This window comes from Dermochelys coriacea, chromosome 1, assembly GCF_009764565.3.
Source record: "Dermochelys coriacea isolate rDerCor1 chromosome 1, rDerCor1.pri.v4, whole genome shotgun sequence".
Taxonomy (NCBI): Eukaryota; Metazoa; Chordata; order Testudines; family Dermochelyidae; genus Dermochelys; species Dermochelys coriacea.
Genome location: NC_050068.2, coordinates 169,780,246 through 169,796,771, shown reverse-complemented (window position 1 = coordinate 169,796,771; position 16,526 = coordinate 169,780,246). Strand labels below are relative to the sequence as shown.

Below are 16,526 nucleotides of genomic sequence, written 5' to 3'. Positions count from 1 at the left end.
AAGTAGCTGCTAAAGAACAGAAAACCTGAAAAAAGCAGAAAGAGTAAAATTCCTATAATGAAACCATCAAAGCAATGAACATTTGGAATGACTGCTTCAAAAAAGAAGCTCAAGAATATCAAAAATACTGAGTAAAAAAGCTACCTAGATATCTTAAAAAAATTTTAAAAGGATTCCATAGCTATACTCCTAGAACATATACAATAATAATCCCTGTTCATATTGTTCACTACTTCTTAACTTTAAGAAAAGCAGCTATGCATTTTTGCCCACCTTTATCATGGTGGAAAAAGGTACAGAGCCTTTGAATATATATTTTACATTTCACTCACGGCATAAACATATTGAATAGCACCGCATTTCTCACTATGAATTACTGCTCACTTGTGTTAGGAATAATATTTGGTAATTTGTGTATATACCATGCAGTATGTCACACACACCATTCCCAGAAGTACTAGCGGTGACAAAATATTTTATAGTTACATTTTCCAGCCCCCAATGCTTTTTTGTTTTGTCTATTCAGCAGTAAACTTCTCTAATAAGAAAATATGAAGTAGGTTCAGTATAAGCAAAATAAGAACATGATTCTGGAATATGTGCTAACTGAACTGCACCATAACACAGAGTTATACCATCTGAGAATCCAGCCAAGTCTATGTACTTATGTGTGGCATAGTTAGTCAAAACTGTCTTGTTAGTCTGTGTATAGGGACTTGTATACTAACAGGGTATATGGTTTCCGAAATTACCACTGAAATGACAGTAATTAATTTGCTGAAGGGGTGTGGTTTTGGGTCATATGAATTTTCTGCTTATACATTCTTCTACTTTGCTTCTAACTGAAGAGACAGGGTATTTTTCTTGTTGCTGTGGTTAAACATGCACAGAGTTGAAGGATCACTAAGACCAATAAATTGAGCAGCTAGAGATGTTTACTATGTAATTACCTTGCCTGGAGTTACAGGCATTAAGTGCAATAGTTGCTATAACCACTATTTTTAATGTTTTATTTTATATCTTGCAGAGGCCACATTGACAGCTTTTATTTTTTTAATTGTATAAAGGGTTTATTTTAGACTTCTGCCTCTTATGCCTTGCTTGTTTTCTACCCCCATCCCTTCTTTATTAATTAACTGCAAGTGGAGAATTAACTCCTCTCTTTATGCACATAGCAAGCACTACATGATCAATGGCAATGCAAGCTACATGCACGGTCCTGTCAGTTTACTTCAACTCTGGTTCAACGCTGGTGGTCATTAACAGTTATAGTGATTAATGATCTATAGTGATCACCTAAGGAGCAAGAGATTAGTATCCCATTCAGTTCTCAGCAGCTTTACGGAAACTACCAACAAGTATGCTAAGTGTGGTCATGGTCATCTTGGGAACTGAACATCTTCTCCACTAGTATGTGGTTCAAGACCTCTAATTAATATCATCTGGTCACAGAGCAGTCATCAGCTGCTAATAGTTAAAAAGAAAAGGAGTACTTGTGGCACACCTTAGAGACTAGCAAATTTATTTGAGCATAAGCTTTCGTGAGCTACAGCTCACTTCATCGGATGAAGTGAGCTGTAGATCATGAAAGCTATTGCTCAAATAAATTTGTGAGTCTCTAAGGTGCCACAAGTACTCCTTTTCTTTTTTGCGAATACAGACTAACACGGCTGCTACTCTGAAACCTGCTAATAGTTGTCATTCACTAACAGCATGTGCTGTATTTCATTTGGAGACCTCAACGCTCCAGTTCATTGAGCCTTGCAAGATCCCCAGATCATTTTCTTGCCTCATTGTTCTCATTAATTTGCGACCAGTGGAGATGGTGTGAGAAGATCATGCTACTGGACAGTTAGTAACCTCCGCTTTGAGAAAGGTTTTGCAACACCCATAAATAATACAAATTAACACCAAATCTAAATTAATAAGGTTCATTGTCTATATTTCCTGAGGGCAAATTATTTATGTTCACCCTCTCAAAGTCTGATAGTTCTCTCCGCAAATATCACCTTAAACTGGTATGCTTCAGGGGCAGCTTCCTCCCAAAGGAGTCAACTATAACACCTATACAGCAGAATGATAATGCTCAACATCCCAACTCTGTCAAGACACTCACATTACACCAAGCAAATTGGATTGAAACCAAAATCATGATGTAACAATTTGATGAAACCTTGCATTATTTGTTTGGCAGCACAAGAGCTCCCTTTTTTCTCACACTTACAGCAGCTGAAATAATAATTGGCCTTTTTCAGCCTAGTTCATATGGCAGGTATAACAAAAAGGTTACCTCCAGTAAATCACACACTCTTGAAAGCAAGCTAGAAAAGGCTTGTTCACAAAAGTTTGAATCACGGGTCTAATGATAACTAGTGATGGGTGAATCTCAAAAGTTTGACTTATATAAGCCCCCAAAAGTTTGTGTATGTTTCAGTTCCCTCTGATTCTAGCAGCATCTAATGACTGCACAGAGGACTGAAGAAAAATGCAGCCAATTACTATTTCTTTTGTTAGGAGATAGAGACATTTCTCTGACTATTTACCTTGGCATATTTCATCAAGGGGAAGACAAATTAATTTCAGATTCTAAAACTTTCACGGTAAAATCCATACCAGTGAGGAGCTGTGTCACCCCTGCCCTGCAACTTTGGGTGCCTCACAATGCTTTGCTGTTGGAGCTCCCATCTGGGCAGCTCATAAATAGCCTGCCAGCATGCAGGTTGCACCCTGAGCATCTTTGTATGGCCACAGTTCTTGTTCAGCAACTCTGATCCCAGCAGCCTGTCAGCAACACAACAGCCATACTCTGGTTCCCACCAGCCTTGGTTATTACTTGCAGGGTGACCCCAACACAGTCCCAGTTCTGGATCCTCCCTCTCCCCACAAAATGGGTGTTCTATACTAACTAACCCTCTCCTGGATAGTTCAGATATTTTAGGTCCATCGTCCCTGTAAAGGAACACATACCTTAAATGGAACAAGGAGTCCAGTGGCACCTTAAAGACTAACAGATTTATTTGAGCATAAGCTTTCGTGGGTAAAAACCTCCCTTCTTCGAAGAGAGGTTTTTACCCACGAAAGCTTATGCTCAAATAAATCTGTTAGTCTTTAAGGTGCCACTGGACTCAGTGTTGTTTTTGTGGATACAGACTAACATGGCTACCCCCTGATACTTGACACCTGAAATGGAGTTACCCACACAGTTGACAAACACTGGATTAGTTTTTATTAAAGAATAAAACAAGCTTATTTAACAAAATTATACTAAAGTCAGCAATTATTACAAGATAAAGTGCTTCCTCATACAAAATTAAACTGGACTTAGGTGAAGGTGAAATTCTTATCACAGGTTTTCAGTAGCATCACTGACAAGTTTCAGGCCAGGATCTGCTCCAAAGGTCCAACGGCTGGGGTTTTTGTTTTTTTGCTTTTTTGTTTCCACTTTTTTTGTTGTTGCTTGGTCTTCTTAGATGACGAGAGAGATGACAAGGAGAGAAAACTTGGGATGTTTCCCGCTCATTTTTATAGTTCAATTAAACTTTGAAGTTCATTTTCCTGAGAGTGATCCCAAGATAAAGTTTTTTTTCCAGATGAGAGCAAGGAAACATGGAGTCTGCATAGCTACACTGGAAACTTCAAAACACTGTCATGGGAGCATGGCTCCCCGTGCTCAGAGCCTGTCTACACTAGTGCTTTAACATGCTCAGACATGCTGGACTCAGAGGAGTGATTTTTCACACCCTTGAGCCAGCAAGTTAGAGCGCTGTAAAATGTAAGTGTAGATAAGCCCTAAAATGCAGATCTGTTTGTTCCTGCCTCCTTTTTCATGGGAAAAAATAGCCACTTGATAGGTGATGGCCCATCAGCTTTAATGACACCTGGTTAGAGGCATCAACTTGTCCTTTGTCTTTGAGAAACTTACCCGCTCCCCAGACTTGTCTGGTAAACACACTTCAATCATGATTTCAGCTTATGTTCATAACCTTATATATAATGTTGTTATACACATTTCATCATGATGTTATTGGCCAGCAAGTTATTAGTTTTCAAATGACACCTCACAAGGCATATTTTGTACAAACATTACAACAATAGGGAATGCATACCGGGGTGCATTCCATCACAGAAATCAGAGGAAACAATTAACAAAATGTATAGGGTCAAATCAGGATTCATCACGCATGCCTAAGCAGGAAAGTAAGGGGCATAAAGCCTCCCTTGCTAGCCTATACTAGCTACCTGCATCCCAGAGAGGGATGCAGCCTCTACAGAGAGGTTACACCCCTTCCTAAGCAGGGTGTGGGAAATGGGTCAAGCCTGGGCTCTGTCCCTTCAATGCACCAGGCTGTACAATTGCACCAGCTCACTGGCAGATGCATGCTGCTCCAAATATAGAGCTAAACAATACACATTGATTTCCTCATACTCCAGGGAAAGGTACTTCCCATGCCTGGCCCTAAGTCAGTGGTGCAAAGAGCACCCCTACACACACGCTTATGGCAAAACTACAACCAAATCCATGGTGTTTAAAAGCATCAATAGGGCAAGCAAAGACCTTAGGAGCTTTAGGATAGATTCCAAGACAAACTGAAGTTTGGGAAGGGAATGCGCTGCTTATGGAAGATTCTAGATTTGGTCAGAAGTTCAAGGAGAGATTCTTGTTGTTTTCTTAACCAGCTTATTTTTCCTGAAGTCAAAGTCTAAAGAAAAATCTCTTTCTTGCTCATAAAAGCTCGAATTAATACCAGGAGGGCTCAATTTAGTTTGCAAATAAAGAATAAAAAGGCAAAGTACAGGACAAAAACATAATTATAAAAGATACTAGAATGTGGAAAAGGAGATTAAATCTTATTAAAATATCATTCACAAGCATTAACAACAACTCTATAATTAATAACAAAACAGTTGACTGCACTGAGCAGTATAACAGATATTAAGTTTCCATTTATGTACAAGAATTGGGTTCCATAAAAGGCAGGGGAGGAGAGTTTTGGTCTTTGTCATCACTCCCTTCCCTTAACCTCCCCACTGAAGATTAATACTTGCCCAAGGTTCATATTGAGAAATATAAATACATTTGCTTGCATGGAAAGATAATTCACTGGGTTCACAAACATCCTGTTACCCAAGACAGCAATTATAATATGAAATGGATATAGTTTCAGTTTCTATTTTGCCATAATTGTAGTCAGAATATTTCAGCCATTCTCTTTCTAATTATGAGCACTGGGGAAAAGTAAAAGCTTCCCTTTTCAAGAGTAAACTACAATATAAATTGACAAAATAATTGAAGGGTGCATTTTAAAAATGCAGCAGACTTCTTCGCTGGCAATAAAACTGTTCAATATGTTGTTATCATGGCAGTTGATGACCAGAGCTATGCTGTTTTTTACAAAGAGACATTTAGAATTCAAACAAATCACTGGGAGTAAAAAAAATTCCAAGAGTCTGAACCAGAACCCATCATTACATATTATTTTTCACTTATTTTCACAATGTTTTTTTAAAGTGACTTTAAAAAAAAATCTGGCATCCTACACATAAAACATTGACTTTAGCTTCTTTATATGCATACAATTACACATGACTTTTAAAAAAATAATAAATTTAAATGTCATGTTTAAATAAATAGCAAGATTTAAATGAGTAATATAGATGGATAATACAATATTTAGTTTCAGAAGTTTCTGATTAGCAAATGGCGATACAGTCTGACACTGCAAATATTCAATGTGCATGAACAACTTTATTTATGTGCTTGTTTACAACATCAGGCCAAAGGTAATGGGACTTAGGTTATTGATGTGGTTAGATTAGGATTTTCAAAGGTGCACATAACAGGGTTCACTCACCATTGGGGCACTTCTTTCGGTCTGGGGATTAGCCCTCACCCACTCTGTTACTCCCTTTCATTGGTTCCTCACACCATGGCCTCACTCTCTGGGACTGGGATGGGGCAGAGAAAGGAGGTGTCTCTTCGTGACTCACCCCTCCAGCCTGGTCACTAGGCTATTAAAGTCTCATCAAACAAGTTGCCCATAGGCCACAGCAGGCAGTCTTTCAGACCAAGTGCCACTTTCCCAGTGGTGATGGGTGGGCTTGGGTTCCCCTGTTACTCCAGGTTCCAGCCTTCGTACCCTGTTGCTGTTTCCTTAGGCTCCTTTGTGTCACATTTCTGTATCTCCTGGTTCACCTCTGAGTTTATCAACACAATTTTCCTCTACTCTTAATGGTTATTCCACTCCTCTTATCTTCTTGCCAGATTCTGTAGTCCAGGGGTGGATCCCATGGCCTATTCTCCCACTAGAACACTTTATAATCCCTAGTCAACTCTCTAAGTAGTGATTATAGAACACCTCTCTACTACCTTCACTTATGGCCGCATCCACCTCCTGCAGGAGATGGATCATGGCTCCCACTTCTTCTATGCCCTGGAGAAGAAGAGAGGGGCCAAGAAACACATCATCTGCCTTTTGGCAGCTGATGGTACCCCCCTCACAGATCCAGTGACGATGCGCAAGAGGGCCTGGGCCTTCTATGCTGGACTTTTCTCCCCTGATCCAACCGACGCCGATGCCTGAGGAGTACTTTGGGACAAACTCCCGATGGTCAGTGCATGCAACTAGGACCAGCTGGAGCTGCCTCTCAGTCTGGTTGAGTTCTCGGGAGCCCTCCGTCTCGTGCCCAACAATAAATCTCAGGGCATGGACGAGCTGACCGTGGAGTTCTACCGTGTGTTCTGGGATGTTCTCGGCCCAGACCTTCACCCCAAGTCCTTGAAGTTCAGGGTTCTCCCCCGTCATGCAGGCAAGCAGTGCTCGCCTTGCTGCCAAAGAAGGGGGACTGCCATGATTTCCTAAACTGGCGTCCCATCTTGCTCCTCAGCACAGACTACAAGGTCATAGCAAAGGCCATCTCGCTGCGGCTGCGGTCCATGCTGATGGACATGGGCCATCCTGACCAGACCTACACCATCCTGGGCAGTACCATCTTTGATAATCTTTACCTGGTCCGGGATCTCTTAGAGCTTGTGTGTAAGTATGGTCTGTCGTTCGCCCTCCTGTTGTTGGAACAGGAGAAGGCATTCAACTGGATGAACCACAGTATCTCCTGGGCACTCTGCAGGCATTCAGATTCAGGCCCCAGTTTGTTCAGTTTCTCCAGGTGCTGTACGTTTCCACAAAGTGTTTGGTCAGGCTCAACTGGACCGTGACCGTACCTGTCAGCTTCGGGCGAGGAATGCATCAAGGCTGTCCACTGTCAGATCAGCTGTATACTCTGGCCATCAAGCCCTTCCTCTGTCTCCTTCATAAGAGGTTGACGGAGTTGGTGCTGCGTGAGCTTGCGATGTGGCCCGGGTCAACTGGGTCAAGAGCTCTGGCCTGGTGGTCGGCGTCAGGCGACGGGCAAGCTCTCTCCCACCCACACTTCAGGCCATCTAGTGGAGCGCAGGTCCTGTTCTCTATCTTGGCGTTTACCTTTCTGCTACACATCCATCTGTGCCGGAGAACTGGCAAGGTTTAGAGGGCAGGGTGGCTGTGGAGCTGGACAGGACTCCTCCAGTGCTTCTTCCTCCGGGGCAGAGCACTGGTGCTTAAGCAACTGGTCTTGTCCATGCTCTGGCACTGGCTCAACACTCTGTGCCCAACCCCAGGGTTCCTGGCCAATCTCTAGAGATTGGTTCTGGAGTTTTCTTGGCTGGGACTGCACTGGATCTCTGCACTGGATCTCTATCTTCCCCATCCTTTCGCCTCCAGACCCTGCAGAGACTCTTTTATAGTCAGGTGGCTTGGTGTGAGTATATTGGTGCACGCCTTCCTCCACTGCCTGCGAGAGCTCCGATATGACCGGCAGCTCCTTTTTCTCCATCTGAGAGATCTTCAGTGAAACCTCTCACAGCTGCTAGTCTTCTACCCGGACCTCCTCCAGACCTGGAGGCTGGTTTCAGCAACCAGATCCATGGCAGCCACTGAGGGGGTAGATCACCTCACGGAGCCCCTGCTACACAATCCTCACCTCTGTGTGCAGGTGGCAGCATCCCCCTTGGTGTGCCAGAGGTTGGTCCTGGCAGGAGTCACCAAGATCAGAGACCTCCTGAACTACGACCCGGGGAGTTGGGTAGATCACCTGGTGGTTGGTCAGCACACGGGGATCTCCACCCTTAAACCCCACTGGCATGTTCTCCAGGAGGTGGAGGCAGCTCTGTGCCCCGCAGCTCAGGTTTTTCTCAAGCGGGTCCTGCAAGAGTGGGTCCTGCACCCCACCCACCTCTCACTCCAGGCCCTCCAGATCTTTCCATTGGCCCCCTGCCCCATGAGCCTTCTCAGCCTCCCCCTCCTTGTACCCCAAGCCAACTGCACATCTTGCAGCCAGTTCATTTTTGAACCATGCCAAGAGACCATCTATATGTGCTCATGCTGCACACTCTTCATTTCCCCACCCAAGTGTCCCACCCAGATACTAAATGGCGGGATCTTTTACCAGCTGTGGAGGGTGGGGAACCCTGGTGGGCCATCTTATATTCCATCTTAGTCCCACAGCCTGCCAGGGATACCAGCTGGCGGCTCCTACATGGAGTCATGAGCACGGGCAGGTACTTGACATGGTTCACCTCTGTCCCTGGAGCCTTTCCCTTCTGTGGCATGAGAGAGACCCTGGTGCATGCATACCTTCAGTGCGCCAGGCTGCAGCCCTTCTTCTGGCTCCTCCAGAACCTCTTATTTAGGTTCTGGCTGCACTTTTCCCCCTCACTTGTTTATTTATGCACACCCGATCCGAGGCCCCACAAAGTCATGGGACCACCTCATCAACATCCTCCTGGCCATGGCCAGGCTGGCCATTCGTAACACTAGGAAGAGGAGGTTGGCAGGGGAGGGGCCCTGCAACCATGGGGCTGTCTTTTATTCTTTTATCTGCTCAGGTATCTGGGCAGAGTTCCTCTGGGCAGCGTCCGCCAGCTCTCTCGATGCCTTTGAGGAGCAATCCGGCACTGTCCGTGGTTCTCTGCTCGGTATCCTCTTCTTGTTCCCTAGTTTTGGCCCCTTTGAGCCCCATGCCTGTTCCCATTATTGCCTTTGTTGTCCCCCAAACTTGGTTGTGTTCTGGGTCCAGTAGCTCCTCCCTAGGCTGGGGGAGGGGCTTTTAGCAGTAGCACCTGCCCATGTCCCAGCGCTCAAAAGGACCCTCACTTATGGGCTACTTTTTGGCTTTATACAAGCCCAGCATACCTCTACCCAACTGGGCTTCATCTTCATTTAGGCTTTATCAGGCCTTAGCTCTCCTCCAGGTGCAGGCTATAAGGTTCATTGGTCATTTTTAACCTGCACAGGCCTGCAGTGGGGTAAAGTTAGGTGCTTGACTGTCCCTGAAAAGGGCATGGGCTGCTCTTTCTTTAAACCTCTCGGACATACAGAAAATCATATGAAAGGTAAAAGCTCATTTTAAATTAGTGCATATTCTGCCTCCCTGTGTGTTTGAACTTATTCAGTCTGTCTCTCTTTCATATCCTTTTCCCATCAACCCTTGTTATTAGAGGTTATTTTTGAATCTTATGAACTTTTACCTACTTTTTACAGTTCTGCCCACAATGAGGATAAATTTGTAGTCCCAATTATCATAACAGGTCCCCTGGATAAGGTGCTGGACTGGAAGTGAAGAGATCAGACTTTGATTCGCAGCCTACCCATAGCCTGCTGTGTGATCTTTGGTGAGTTACTTCTCGCTGTTCCTAAACTACTACCCCATCTGTTAAATGAAGTGACCCTCTTTTGTAAGCTGGTTTGCTATCTATAGATGAAGAGCATTACAAATGTGCTATGTGGAGTTTGCTGTGAGTCTTCCAACAAAACAGGCTTTTGTCAGAAAATGCTGATTTGTTGAAACTGAAATGTTTCTCAGAACTGTAGCATTTTGACTAACTTCCAAGATAACACAAGCAGGGTTCTGATGGAAACTTGCTTGGTTTCCTGTCAGCTTACCTGGTGGCTGCAGGTTTTACAGGCTTCTAGGGTCCATGGTTATAGCACACCCACAAGAGGACAACCTCGATTGTGAATGCCAGAACTTCTAGGGTTCAAAGCTCAAGGGCAGCCTTGCCATTCTGACTGAACCTTAGAAAGCTCAGGACTCTCCAGCCTCCCTGTTATGGAGCTGAGAAGATGGAACCCCTGGCCCTCGCTGAAAATTCAAGGGCTTCTAGGTTCACAGCTCACCATCCATGTGCTAGGGCTGACGGGGTGAGCCTCGGCTGTGGTGGGAGCCTCAGAGCTTGGGCTGCCAGACTCAATTTCATTTTGAAATATTCAAAACAAAAAAGTGTCTTATTTCAAAAGAACTTTTAATTCTACCATGGACAGACAATGTCAATATATTTACCTTTCATTCCTGAACAGTGATTTTTTTTTCCTTCAGCATTTTGGGATTTCCCACCAAATGGAAGTTTTGACCAGCTCCAATATTAAGTACCGGTATTAAATGAACAAAAGCAATTGGCAGAAAAATAATTAGCCTTAATTATGCTGTGGATTTGCAGCCTAAAAGTTTTACCACTGCAAGTTAGATAACCAGAACGTAGGAGAATTCCAGATTGATCACATCAGCCCTAAACACATGTTTGCCATCAGCAACCAAGTCAGGGACCCTCAAAATTATTCTTTATCATTCTCTAAAAATGAGTAGGAAAGACTAAGATGGAACTGGATGAGCATAGACATTGTGTCAGAATACTTGGTGTCATACATGTATCACCTGCTGCATCATGTTTTACTCACTATCATTACATCAGTTGACTAGATGAAAAGGGGGCTGGCAATTTTGTCACTTATTCATACCAATGCTATTTTTCTTAGACTGACAAGCATCACATCACTGACACCAGTGTTCTTCAGCAGATGTTTTGCTAAGCAGTGTCCTAGTGGTAGAAAACAGACATCAAAGAAGACAGTAGCAGGTGTTCAATTTCACACAAATACATTTTGGGTTGTGTGAGAATCTTCAAAGAGTGTGGCGGTAGGAGTGTTTTGTTAAGATTCCACTCCCACACACCCTTCTTGGGCTCGCTTTCCAAGCCACGCAGGCCCATACCGGTGCTTCTCTCAGGGTGTAATATTGCAGTTCAGCCCACTTTTAGACTGGATCACCGAGTTACAAAACCCACTATTTCACCAACTGTATTACCATTGGCAGGTGCAGCAGGGTTTGGACCCCGCTCCAGAATGCCCTCTAGGAACTTCTGACCAGTATGAAATTACAATGACCGAGGACAGTTGTGGGGTTTTTTTTAAATGATTTGTTAATCCTTTAGAGAGACTAGGGTTAGATACAACATAAACCCATATTATCTTCCTAAACTTTGGCCTTTCCTTGCTTACAGCACTTGGGTGGGTTAGGTAGAGTGCACCTCTGCAGCCTCTACCTCTCGATCTGATTCTCCCAGTCAGTATCTCCCTCCCGTGGCTCACAGACTGTCTCTATCCATTCCAAAAGACCTTTTGTACAAAAACTGAAGTTCCTTTGTCTGACTTGGGACACTGTACCTCGTCCAAACTGGTTCATGCATTTCTCCACAGGGATCCGCTGTAGTCTCCCAATAATGGAGTCATAGTATTGTCCATTTGAGTACATATGACCTGAAGATGTCTGTGAAGCTCACAAGCTTGTACCTTCCACCAACAGAAGCTAGTCCAATAAAGGAGAGTGTCTCACCTACCTTGTCTCTCTCATTTAAGCTCAAGGCAGTTAAGGTTGTCAGCTTGGTTCCTACAACTCAAAAGCTAAATGGGATTGATTTTAACTCTTAACAAGCAAACTAATGCTTTTATGATTTTATTTTATATATTTGTAAATGTTCTTCACAAACTCTTGTTTTCGTTTTAACAGTCTCTCCTAAATGTCAGAAATGGAGTACAAACATTTGTCCAATAAGTTAGGCTTTGGTTGTACATTTTGAGCTATGGAGCTGAGTACATTATTAAGAATGCATATATACAGTAAGACTAATTATAGTAACAAGACTTGATGGAATTCTTCTGACACCTAAACTTCTGTGTAATTTAAAACATTTTTAAATTCTCCTGATTCATCACAGCCCACAGCTGCCTATATATGCTGACTCTCTTCTCCACACCACCCTGATAGCAGTGAGGACTGAAGTGCCCCCATCAAGTGCCTAGATCATTGGGAGTATTTGCTCTACAGGCTAAGGGTATTTTGCAAATTTCATTTGTACTTATTAAAAAGTTATAACAATACAGTCTATTGAAAACAAGTGCTATTACCTAATATTGTAATTTGTTTTCACTTTAAGTATTGCATAGTAATGCTAACTACTTTCACCTTTTTAAAGAAGATGATTTTTTGTTTGAAACAACTGAAAAGGGATTCTGTGTGTTTATCACAAACCTCAGTTCCTTCTAGAAGCCACAATAAAGAGGCAACCACATTCATTTTGAGTATCTGGATCCCAACTACCTTTCAAGAAGTTTAGCACCAACAAGAATGCATAATGTGCTCTAAATATATGCCTTTAGAAAACTAGCCTAAAAGATAAAATACGGTATTTGAAAGGAGGCTAGATCATTACTGAGTTGAGACCCTGGACATTTGAGGATTTTATTTCTCATTTCTGATGTATAATTTGTCCATTCTACCTATAAGCAGAATTTCTGAGTCATACTTTAGAACATTTCATGCTCTGAAGTAAAAAACATTTAAAGCTTTTTTATAGTATTTCCTTGGTCCACAAGAAGCTTAACATCCACTAAATTTGGAGTTGGCCTAATGTAAAGAAGAATTGATATTTTGTGTGTGTGCTTTTGGTTAATACACTTTATTGGCAAATTGTAGCAGTATTTTAATCCATTATTCAAACTCTAACCCAGAATTTAGACTTAAGAATTGGGGTGTGGGAGGGCTACTACTATATTTTCTAGTTAACCAATTTTACATTGTGTTGTATTCAAATGGGGTACAGTTTCTATTTCTTTATTGGAACATCCCATTCATTTTGGGAAACTTGCTAAACATAAGACATTTGAGGTGCTATTTTTTCCAAACTTTTATAATTTCAATCATAACTGTAAACCCGATTAAAATTAACCATATCCCAGTTTGTCCAGCCATGTAAATGCTTGTTTTATTCGTTATATAAAAAGTTTATATTGCTTTGGCAAACTGTATAAAGGGACTATAAACTAAGCCTAGAATGGGCCATGAAAATGTTTCTATAAGTCATGTTTCTTTGCTTAGTAGAGAATACATTTGTAATGTGTGTAACAAATGTTTACAAGACAGGAATCCAATTTCTAGAAGCCTTTATAGCCTTTTTATACATAAATAAATAAACACACACATTTGAATGGGAGATGGAGTCACAGCATTGAGTTTGACCAATCCACAGTTTCACCCTCCAAAGGCATCGTTGGTGTTCCCACAATTTACACATTGTTATCCAAGAACTACAGTCTGCACACTTCCTTCATGAAGTAATTCACTATTTCTGATTATTCACTAGCTGTCTTATTTTTAATCTTTCTGGGATATTAGATTTCCTAGAAGTCAGACTTTGCAGACTCTCCCCATCTTGGAAAAATGTTTGCTATGGAAAGTTGCTCTGTTTTTGGGGAGTTACAGGTTTCTTATAATTTTAGTGAGAATTTATCCTGGGAAATCTTCCCATGACATTCAATAGGGTTTTTGAAGGGTGACTTGAGAATTTAGGGTCTGATTCTGCCCTCATTTACACCAGTGAAAGTAAGCAGCATAATCACTTACTCCTCCCCCTGTCATCTTCTGACCATCATCTTACAATTCTTCCTTTTAGATGTCACAAATTTCTTCCTTTACATCTCTACTGCCATCACTCCATGCCTTGGTTAACATTGCTTTGACTGTAAACCTTCTTCCTCCTGGCCTCTCCACATCTACCCATTCCAGTCTACTTTTCTTGCTACTGTGACCACATCACTAACTTCAAATCTAGTCGCATGACTGGCTCTCTTTTCCTTGTCCTCTCTTTCAAGTCCCTTTCATAATTTTGTTCTCTAGTTCAAATTCCCTAACCTCTTTGCTGCTTCTTTCTCCTCTTCTTGGCTTTGCACCTTCTTTCAATTCACTCTTCTCACTCCTTTGAACTGACTTGCAGTTGATATGGACTACACACATCCTTCAAATCCCTAATTAGAAACACACTTCTTCCATGAAGCTGTTACAAAATTGTGTAACAGACATGACTGCAGCCCTTTGGATCTTATTCATTTTATGTACGTTTGCTTTAGGTTGCGTGCTCCATGGGGGAGCAATCCACCTTATCTTCTATGTAGTTGTGAAATGTTGTATACCATCATGTCATTCTACTTATGATCATACAAAACAGCTTGAAAATGTAGATGTGAAGGTAACATTTGTGTTTAACCATTCTGACTTCTTTGCTGCTGCCTGATGTGCCAGGTTCAGCACATCAGTTCAGCAAACTGCACCTCTACTGCTGCTCATGAGATTCCATTGTGACTTCAGATGAATTCTAGAACATCAAAGTACTCACTATTGCCTGCAAAGCACAAGCTCTGGAGCTGAGGGCCAGCAGTGATGAAGTTAATGAAAAGTGCACTATGGAGGAGAAGAAAAAAAAATGATTTGAAGAAGAAGTAGTTTGGATTGAAATTGGCTGTAATAATTGTGCAGTTCAGCAATTTATGCTGTATTCTATTTCTATAGGCCCATTATTTTAGTCTTTAAATGATTTTTCCCTCTTGCTTATATAAATGTCTCAGAGCTAGCACCTATATTGTCATCCACTGTAATTGGTGGGAACCAGTGCTTCTCTATTGTCTGTAATTACCAAGGCTGGCCATCATTACATTGCTGCACATTTCTATGTTCTTTTAGGAGCTACTGCTCCTAAGAATAAGCCACCTCAATTGCAAAAGAGTATTGGAATGGAGACACTTACTTTTTCTAAATTAAAGTGCAATTTTTTTTAAGCTTGTTTGTGTAGTTTTGCTGTTTACCAGATAACAAGGGCTGCAATATTGAAGTGTCAACATTCATTTATGAACCATATTGAGATTCACTAAATGAATTCAAGGAGCACAAAGTAATTTGTATTCAAGACATATTGCCTAATCAGACTTAAATTCAAGTGAACATTTAATCAATTAGGTCTATTTGATTCGCCAGCAGTTAAAATTTCTTTAATTATATCCAAGCTGGAATAAACAATGGATCATAGGTTGGGCCTTCCCAAATTAAAGTGATAGGATCAGATCAGTTTGTAGCTCAAATAATGAACAAGGAATTCCAGTGAGAAAATAGGATATCAGACAATGTTCTATTTCTCACTCTAAATTAATTGTTTTCAAAAGTAGATGTGGTATAAGATGTAGAGGAGAAACCTATTTGTCTTCTACACAGAGTTCATGGTAATGAGGTTTAAACACTTACAATAAATTGTAATTTTCTCTCCTTCTTCTGTTTTTTTTTTTAAGCTCCTTTTAATAGCAACACTGATACCATGTCAGTACCTGGAATTGCAATGTAAATTATGGTAAAAATGGTAAAGAAGTGTTCATAGCTAATTGATATCTGCAGGATTTACAGGAGTTAAATAAAAATGAAAATGTAAATCTGATGTAAAACAAACTAGAAATCAATGTGCCCATAAATTTGTTCTATAACTGCTGTGCCACACTTGTATTTACTAGCTTCTAGCTCTGAGCAGCAAAGCTGGGTTAGAAATCCTTTATAAAAATTAAATTACTTTACCCACACTTGTAAAATACTCTGTGCTATTATTTGGAAATGATAATGTCTACTGAGTTAGCTGCAGATGTGCTATATGTAAATAAGATACTAAGATCCAAAACAATTTAAAACTTTGGGACTCCCAAAGCTGAAAAATCCTTCTAAAAGGGAGGAGAATTGCCAAATAATGCACCTCTGACTTTAATAAAGTTTGAGAGTCATACTCTGAACATAATAAACAATTGGCAGGCTGAATCAGCATGTTCAAGATGCTTCCCGGTTTTAAATTAAGTGGAGTTTGACCCCCATAAACTTCCAGCAATAGGCTCAGTTTAATAAGGACCACTCACACCAGCAGCTCAGATAGAAAAGGAAATCTGGATTATCATTCTTTCATAGTTTTTTTTTTAAAAAAGAACTTTCGTGGTCAAAATATTTCAAGCACTTGGCAAAACAGTTAGCTAGATCCAGACCCACAAAAGGACTTAGATGCCCAACTCCCATTTTAGGCACCTAAATCCAAAACTTAAGCACCACTTAGGTCCTCGAAACGCTTGCTAACCCTCTGCCTGACCCCAGAGACTTCTGTGTTCCGGGGGAAAGCCTTTGTGCTGCAATCTAGCCTTAGAGACTACAACTCCCATGATGCCTTGGGGAAAGGGGGTTGTGATGACTAAAGGGCAGGGGTAGCTCCCTTTTATGGATACCAGCCAGTTAACTATAAAGTCCCTCTTAGTGGCTGTTCTCTGCTTGTTTTACCTGTAAAGGGTTAACAAAGTCCCCCAGGT

General features: G+C 41.5%; 1 long non-coding RNA gene across 1 annotated transcript; it reads left to right on the top strand.

Annotated features, from left to right (window-relative positions):
- Positions 1-9,276: 9,276 nt before the first annotated feature.
- Positions 9,277-16,320, top strand: LOC122458974. Its single transcript, XR_006279360.1, has 3 exons — positions 9,277-9,427; positions 9,576-9,710; positions 14,460-16,320. It is a non-coding gene; the product is annotated as an uncharacterized LOC122458974 (long non-coding RNA).
- Positions 16,321-16,526: the final 206 nt, after the last annotated feature.